The 9,376-nt window shown below is 45.5% G+C and overlaps 1 pseudogene; it reads right to left on the bottom strand.

The window, feature by feature from the left end:
* The window catches only part of LOC102254311, a 10,123-nt pseudogene extending 6,126 nt beyond the window's left edge, over positions 1 to 3,997 (bottom strand).
* Positions 3,998 to 9,376: the final 5,379 nt, after the last annotated feature.

Genomic DNA, 9,376 nt, shown 5'->3' with positions numbered 1-9,376 from the left:
AAAAAAAACTATGAACAAATTCCTATGCACACTGCACATATCTTATTTTGAAGTAAAAAAAACAAAACGGAACAAATACAGTATTTGCATTTGCATGTGGCCCGCGGGCCGTAGTTTGAGGACCCCTGTGGACTGAAGAGTCCCAGGTTCGATTCTGGTCAAGGGCACATGCTCAGGTTGCGGGCTTGACCCTCAGTAGGGGGCGTGCAGCAGGCAGCCAGTCAATGATTCTCTCTTATCATTGATGTTTCTATCTCTCTCTCCCTCCCTTCCTCTCTGAAATAAATAAAAATAAAGGTACCAGCTGGCTGGTGTTGCTCACTTGGTTGTCCCATGTACCAAGAGTTTGCTGGTTGATTTCCAGTCAGGATACACACCCCGGTTGCAGGCTCGATCCCCACTAGTTGTTGTTCAGGAGGCAGCTGATTAATATTTCTCTCTAATCAATGTTTCTATCTCCCTCTCCCTTTCTCTCTCTCTAAAATCAATAAAAACCTTTTTTAAAAAAAGGAAAGAAAGTTGCGGAGCAATGTGTACAATAAACTAATATTTTTACCTTTAAAAAGACTTTTTTATATAGAGAGTAAATTGTGGAAAGAATACTTCAAACTATGAACTTAATAGGTTTGTTAACCTTGGGAGTCAAAATGGGGAGATTGATTAATAACTTCTTTTTTTGTTAATCCTCACCTGAGGATATTTTTTCCATTGATTTTTAGAGAGTGGAAAGGAGAGAAGGAGGGGGGGAAGAGAGAGAGAGATTGGTTGCCTCCCCCACGTCCCCCAGCTGGGGCTGGGGATCAAATCTGCAACCCAGGTAAGTGCCTTTGATCGGAAATCAAACCTGTGACCTTCTGGTACATGGGCTGACGCTCTGACCACTTAAATACACCATCCAGGACATAACTTTTTTCTTATTTATTTATTTTTTTAAACTTTTATTTATTTCAGAGAGGAAGGAGAGGGTGAGAGAGAGAGATAGAAACATCAGTGATGAGAGAGAATCATTGATTAGCTGCCTTCTGCACGCCCCACACTGGGGATTGAGCCCACAACCTGGGCATGTGCCCTTGACCGGAATTGAACCTGGGACCCTTCAGTCCGCAGGCCGATGCTCTATTCACTGAGCCAGACCAGCTAGGGCATAACTTTTTTCTTTATATATCTCTGTGTCCTTTGATTTGCCACAACAGTGTATTTGATACACATGTATTTGGTAATATAAAAAAAAAATTCAAAGCTGTTAGGTTAATTAAAATGCAAGTGAAGAGCTGATAGTGGCCATACATCCTAAGGCTTCACTAGCTCTGGGAGGATGCTGGGGAGACTCCTGAAGGATTGGGGGATTATATAGGGGAAACAGGGAAAAGACATTCCAGGAGGAGGAGCCTGAGGAGCACCAGTGCCTATAAGAGTAGCTACTGGCCTCATTGCTCCCAGGTACCAATGCTAGGGGGTGGGGACAGTAGGACGGGAGCCTGGGGTAGGTGGGAGGGGTTGGTAAAATCAGCCCAGTTCTTCCTATATGGCCATTAGGAAGTAGAGGCCTGTGCTGGTCCTCCCTTGGAGTGGTCAAAATAGCAGGGTCAGTGACCAGACCGGGGATTGCATTCAGTTGTCATTCTACTCTTTATTTTTCTGTTTTCCCAGCTATCACTTTTGTAATTAGAGGGGGAGCACTCTTTTTAAAATGTATTTGCTCAAAAGAAGTAAATTTATATATATAAAAGCCTAAGTGACCATTATGACTGAAAGACCAGTTGCTATGACGTGCACTGCCAACCTCCCTCGGCCCCTTCCCCGGCCGGCCCCCATCAGCCCCTGGTGCTAAACCATTTGTAGAGATAGACCTGCTACTGGGTCGGGGTTTCGTACATAGCAGAGCAGCTCCCTCGCTGCGATCTATTGAAAGTCAGCCCTCCACACAAGGGTTTGTCTCACTCCATCCTCTCTCCCTTCCCCGGGGGCTGCCCACCATGGTGGCGGGGTCGGGGTGGTGGCAGACGCAGTCCCTTTCCCAGGAAGGCTGGCTCCCTCCTCGGGCCTGGGGGCCAACCTCCCACAGTCGGCCCTTCTCCTCCTCTTCCCCCCTCTCCCCCCATGCACGAATTCCTGCATCGCGCCTCTGGTAAATAAATAAAATAAATGTATTTGCTCAGTTCCCAGGTGTTTTGGGAACTTAGTGATTTGGAATTCAGAGGTCAGTGGGTTCTAGGTCAGAGGTCAGATTAACAGTTTGAGCCCGTGCACCTGCACGTGTGTTCTCAGGCAGTATGTTTTAGTGCATATGCACACAGAACATGAGTTGTGGGTTTCTTTTTAGAGAGGAAATAAACCACATTGATGTGTTTCACTTATTTATACATTCATTGGTTGTTTCTTTTATGTGCCCTGACAGGATCGAACCTGCAACCTTAACATATCGGCACAACACTATAACCGACTGAGCTACCTGGGCAGAGCAGAACAAGAGTCTTTAATGAAACATTTATATTGTACATATTGTGGTCCAAAAGCCTTGGCTGTCAGAGTTTACCTGTGTACTTAAGGCAGGGGTCCTCAAACTACGGCCCGCGGGCCACATGCAAATACAAATATTGTATTTGTTCCCGTTTTGTTTTTTTACTTCAAAATAAGATATGTGCAGTGTGCATAGGAATTTGTTCATAGTTTTTTTTTAAACTATAGTCCGGCCCTCCAACGGTCTGAGGGACAGTGAACTGACCCCCTGTTTAAAAAGTTTGAAGGACCCCTGACTTAAGGGTTTCATTTCTCTACTCCTTTTTATCAGGAAACCATAAATACGGGCCCTTTTGTGATGCGCTCCACGTGTCGGAGATGTGGTGGCCGAGGCACCATCATCACAACTCCATGTGTTATATGCAGAGGAACAGGAGAAGCCAAGCAGAAGAAGAAAGTGGTTATCCCTGTGCCTGCAGGTGAGTTCTGGGCTCCTCCACACACGGGACTGGAGCTGAAACATTGTCTCCTTGTGATTTGGCTGTTGTAAAAGCCAGTGTTAAGGCCCTAGAGCCCCGGGCTGGAGGAGGAATTAGAATCTCCTTACATTTTTCTCTTTGCAGTAGTTAGCCTTAAAATCTATACTTACATGTCACCTTGGGGAGAAGGGCCCTGACGTGTTCACTCTTCCCCGTGCATGGTGAAGGAGCTCCTTCATCTCCGTCTTTACTCCACAAGGCCAGCATGGTCCCCATTGCTAGCCCAGTCTGCACCACCTTCCTTCCTGGAGGCAGGGGCAGCCTGAGACTGCTCTCCCCAATTGGCTCTTATTCCCAGGGTGCTCTTTTCACAGGACAGTCTGATCATGCCACTCACCTTGTTGAAGATCCTGCAGTGACTCTCAGGGGCAAAGGAAAGGCTTCCTCTCTTGGTCTGTGCTGGCCTCTCCAGCCTCCCCTCTGATGAGCCTTTCCCTTGTTGCCTGCCCTGCAGTCTTCCCAACTTTCCTCCAGCTCCTTGAACAAGACATAATGCCTCCTAGAACAGTCTTTGCATATTGCTGTTCCCTGGGTCTGAAACTTGCTTCCCATCATCTTTTCAGCAGTTAACTCTGGTCTTTTGGGCTTCCCCAGGGAAGCCACCTGGGACCCTTCCTGTTCCTTAGATGTACATTAGCCTGGAGCTGTGACACTTTCCTTCTGAGAACATGGCTCTATTTGAGATAACTCATTTTTTTAGAGTTGTTATTTGATTAATATTCATCTCTGCTACTGGACTGGACACTCCTTGAGGTACTACATGGCCCTGGTAAGAGGCAGGTGTTCAGCAGGCTTCAATTAATAAATAGAAGGTGCCCTTGTTCGGTTATGAGTTACTGTATGGTGCAATGTTGAAAAGTACTTGTTGCCATATTGAATAACGTGTTCTCATTAATGAGAAACAGGAATGAGGAAGGCTTTCAGTGGCTTGAATCTTGAGTGGAAAATGCCATGGGAGATCTCCAAATAATCATTCTTTTTTGAACTTTTGTTCTCACTCGCAGGAGTTGAGGATGGCCAGACTGTGAGGATGCCTGTAGGAAAAAGAGAAATTTTCATCACGTTCAGGGTAGGTGCTCTGCTTGCACAGCCTCTGTTGGGCCTTACTGTCATGGAGAAAGTGCAGCCAAGGCTTCTCATGGAGAAGTGGGAGCTTCATGGGATACGTCCTGCCATCTGAGTTTCCAAGGAGAGCAGTGGCCACCTTGGCGGGGTTATTAAATGTGTTAGCATCCATCTTTTGTGCCAGGTGTGGAGAGAATAGAGTTGCTTTAAGATATTTATAAGTTGGAAACAAAAAAAAAACCAACATAAAAATACAGAAAACATCTTGTGTTTTTACTTATGTATCAAATTGTTGGTAGGGACAGTACGTCTCAAAGGTACAGTTTTACCCACTATATACAAGGGCAAACCTGGTTTTCTGAGATAAGGGAAACCTTATAGGAGATAATGGCTTCTACTGGCAATTCCACTAGCTACATAACGAGAAACGCCCACACAGGTGCAGCAGGCAGAGGCACAAGGTGTGTGTGACTGCCTCATTCATTGTAGCAAGACACGACAACCCTCTGTCCTTGGAGAAGAGAATAGTGGGTGAACTGCTCTGTGGTTGCAGACAACTGAAGAGCAGTCAGAAGGAAGAAACTGAACCACATGTGTAACAAGACTTCTCAGTTACAAAGAGGAGGGAAAGAAAGCTTGCAAGAGGGTGTAAGGAAGATAATTTATATAACTTTTTAAACCACTTGAGATGATGTAATATAATAAGGACATGTAAGTATGTAGTAAAAGTTAAAAGATGCTTGTAGGAATGATAAATACTAAATTCAGCAATGTAGTTAACTCTGGAGAGGTGAGGAGGAAGCAAGGAGACTTCACCTGCATTCATAACATCTTATTTGTAGTATTATGTTATTTACTTTGTACTTTATATACATGTGAAATATTTCATAATTTAAAACAGACAAAATTAATCTAAAGGGTGAATATTCTAGACTGAGAAAGACAAAGACAGCCAGCTGGAAGCCAATAGATAAGACAAGTTTGGTAGTCCGACCAGTGTTGCTCAGTTCATGACCTCTGAACCAGGAGGTAATGGTTCGATTCCTGGTCAGGGTACATGCCCGGGTTATAGGCTCGATCCCCAATAGGGGGGGTACAGGAGGCAGCTAATCAATGATTCTCTCATCATTGGTGTTTCTATCTTTCTCTCCCTCTCCCTTTCTCTCTGAAATCAGTAAAAGTATTTTAAATTTAACACACACACCCAAAAACAGTACTTACAAAATCAAAATAATTCTAGTGTTGACAACTGTCTTAAAGGTAGTTTGTGCCAAATGACCATTTGGAAAACCATTTTTGCCTTTATAGATTTATTAGTCTCTGTTCCTCTTTACTTTCTAGTAAAGTAAGATTTTTTTTAATGTTCAATAAGCCAGTTTTACTTTATTTCTGTTCATACTTGAATGGCTTGATCTGAGCCTGAGGAAATCTAGGCACTCTGGCATTGCAGTATAGAAATGAATCTGAGGTGTAACCTGGTATAGTGCTTCACTTTGGTGAGTATGTTCTCCTTCTCATGCTACACCCCAAGCATAGAGGCAGTGTAACGCATGTTAGGCCCTGGGCTCGGGCTGCTGACACAGGCTGATGTTGTTTCCAGAAGGCCTCTGTGTATAATGCCCATCTCCTGTGTTTGACCCTAGGTGGAGAAAAGCCCCGTGTTTCGGAGGGACGGCGCAGACATCCACTCTGACCTCTTTATTTCCATAGCTCAGGCTCTTCTTGGGGGTACAGCCAGAGCCCAAGGCCTGTACGAGACAATCAGCGTGACGGTAAGGGGCAAAATTGTCTTCACCACCCTCCTACTTCATTGCTTCCTTTTTTTTTTTTTTTACCTTGAAATGGAAAATGGCTGACAAGTGGCTGGAACCTGTAAATAACCAACATGTCAGGGATTCAGGGGAAATGAAATTTGGGGGAGACAGGAGGAATGTCTGGCCATTCCTTGAGTTTGAGTCACAAACTCTGGGCCTTGATGGTGTCATCACCAGGGACAGCGATTCTGAAGTCCCATTCCCTCCTTTGCTGAGCCAGGGAGCAGCTTCGGTAGTACACTTCTGTATTGGCTTTGCCTCTTGAGGTCTGGCTCTCCGTGCTCCCTCCCTTGGCTCACCTCCCCAGTCACCTGCCCCTATATCCTTATTACTGGCTCTGCTCAGGGTGGACCCCAGCTTAGCCAGTTTTCATGTTGTTGGTGGTGGGCTCTGTCTAGAAACCCAAGTGGGCAACTGGAGCGAGGAAAACCACAGGTTTCTTTTCCTTATAGATCCCCCCTGGGGTCCAGGCAGACCAGAAGATTCGGATGAGTGGGAAAGGCATCCCTCGGATTAACAGTTATGGCTACGGAGATCACTACATTCACATCAAGATAAGAGTTCCAAAGTAAGCGCCCACTTAGCCACGGCAAGGCCTGCGGGATCCCTGCACACTTTCACCATCAAGCAAGGGCCATTTGAGGGCCTTTTACGTGCCAGGTCCTATGCTGGGTGTGACAGTGTGGTGGTTTAGCACCACCACAGTGCTGGGGCTTGGGCAGGCTACTTCTTTAAGTCAGTGTGTCCTGCCCAGGTTTTCCATCTGCAAAGTGGACATAATGAAAAAGGTTGACCTCCTTGAGTTGGAGAATTAAATAAATAATACATAGGGAATGCTTAGCTATTGCTGCTGTTGCTTTTATTATTATTGGTCTCAGGGTGCTCACATTCTGGTGGGATAAACAGGTGTATAACCAGATCAAGGCACAGGATGCCCACATCCTCTGGAAGAAAGATCCAAGCAGAATGCTGTGGGCATCCAGAACAGGCATGCTGACTCTGTTGGGGAGAACTAGGTTGCCAGCACACCTTTTAATTCCCTACACACACACACACACACACGCACGCACGCACGCACGCACACGCACACACGCGCACACGCACACACACACACGCTTACTAAAGCTCCTTGGCCCGCCCCAGTAAACTATTTAGTACAGCCATAGTGGCAGTTGTTTGAAACACTTAGGGTATTTTAGGAGATTTTTTTTTACAGAAGCTTTGAGGATGCGGTTCTTCAGGTCAGGCTGTACGCTCTGTCTGGGTTGGGGGTCCCACATTTCCTACATTAGCCTAGGCCTCATCCTTCAAAGAGCTGCCCAGAGGAAACACTTGACACTGACTGTACTTGCTCCACAGGAGACTGACAAGCCGGCAACACAACCTGATCCTGAGCTATGCTGAGGATGAGACTGACGTGGAGGGGACAGTGAATGGCATCACCAGCACAAGCACCGGTAAGGTGGCACGATGGCACATGTGCATCCTCAGTCCCTTTGAAGCATGTTGTTTCCACTTGGGGATCTTCATGGGGCCTCCAGAGAGCACAGAAGAAAGAGGGGAGCTGAGGGCTCAGAGCAGCCAAGTGTAACTGTGCTCCACAGCACAGCTGCTCCTCCTTCCTCTGTGTTAGAGTACTGGATGGCTTCCTGCCAGATTGCAGCCTGGTGTCTCAGAGAGCTGCTCTTCTGAGTTCTATCCTTGGTTCTGCCACTTGCCTTGTGACCTTGGGCACATCACCACATAGAGTTCCTTGTAACAGCTTAAGAAGAGGGAAGGTAGGCTTTATGCATTCCTGACCCAGAATGCTTGACCAAGATTGCAGAGTGTCTGATAAACAACATCTTCCACATCAATAAAAACCACCATCACGTGGCTCCAAATCTGCCTATTCCCAGCAGGTCTAACTTTGAATTCCTCTGGCAATGAACAGATGCCTTATTTACCCTGAGCTCAAATGTCACGCTCTGTCTACAGAGTATAGTTAAATATTAGTGATATTTGATACCAAAATGCTTTCAGGCAGAAGCTCTGGAGATGGGAAACGGTGGCCACAGCCCTTTTCCCATGGGAGGGGGTTGCTGTATTGTGGAGATGCTGGTTCTCTGTTGGTTGGACAACTGCTCCGTCAGGACAGGCTGTACTGAGAGTGTAATTGGCTTCAGCTGTAAACATGTTTCCTCCTTGTTGCATCATTTTGTTTCTGTCTGGACCTCTTGTGTTTTCAGAACTTGAAGAGTAGTAGATTAGTACTGTATATGGTCATTCAGAGTGGGAGATGGGGGCAGAGGGTCGGTTTCCCAGTGAAGTAGAGGGCTTGGTCTTGGATTCACTTCCCACTCCACCCAGCAGGGAGGGGTGTCCCAGCAGGAGCAGCCTTTGCATGGACTTTGCTGAATTCCTGTTGAGTCCAGGAGACCAAGTCCTCTGTGAAAAAGTAGTGACCACAAATCCCGTGGCTTAACCAAGCATGGATGAGATACTTGTTTAAATGGTGTGGTACATATGTATATTTTTCCCTTATTTTCTTGTTATACCCTCGAACAAAAAAGAAGTGGAAATAGTGGGAATAGTTATTCCATGTAACTCTAATGTACACTTCCAGCTTCTCCTTTCTGAATCCCAAATGTTACCATAATCGCATAGCATGTGAGATTTGTTCTGCAGACAAGCTCTCGCCTGCCCTCCTCTCCGCACCCACCCAGAACTTGGGGTTTCTTGAGCTGAGCCCTGCACAAGCACATGAGCCTTGTACACTATATTAGAATGCTGGGTATTAGTAGTCACCAGTTGTTGCTTTTTTTTTTTTTAATGTTTTTATTGATTTCAGAGAGGAAGATAGAGGGAGAAAGAAACATCAATGATGAGAATCATCGATCGACTGCCTCTTGCACGCCCCCTACTGGGGATCGAGCTCACAACACAGGCATGTGCCCTGACTGGGAATTGAATGGTGACCTCCTGGTTCATAGGTTGATGTTTAATCACTACATCACACTGGTCGGGCCTGTTGTTGCTTTTTAAAACCCCTTTCTGACCATTTAAATTGAGAGTTGATCATATAGTTAGCTTCTGAGTGTTCTTAGAACCCTCACTATTTTTATGGTTCCTTGTCCTGATAGCTAATTCCCTCTTGTCTTATTCAGCCAAAATTTATTGGGAGCTTCTTGTGTATTTGATACAGTACTTTGCCAGTTCTTCCTTTAAGATTTATATTGCCCTGGCTGGTGTAGCTCAGTGATTAGAATATTGTTCCATGTGCAGAAAGGTCTTGGGTTCGATTCCCGGTCTGGGCATATACCCAGGTTGTGGGTTCAATCCCCAGTCAGGGCACATGTGGGAGGCAACAGATCGATGTTTCACTCTCACATTAATGTTTCCCTTCCTCTCTAGAATAAAAAAAATATATATATCCTCGGGTGGGGATTTATTTTTAAGTTTTTGGTTTTTTTTATTGACAGTTTTACTGAGTATAGATTAACTTTTAATATATGCATT

Source organism: Myotis brandtii, unplaced genomic scaffold, assembly GCF_000412655.1.
Source record: "Myotis brandtii unplaced genomic scaffold, ASM41265v1 scaffold397, whole genome shotgun sequence".
NCBI classification, from domain to species: Eukaryota; Metazoa; Chordata; class Mammalia; order Chiroptera; family Vespertilionidae; genus Myotis; species Myotis brandtii.
This window is presented reverse-complemented; position numbering and strand designations above follow the sequence as displayed.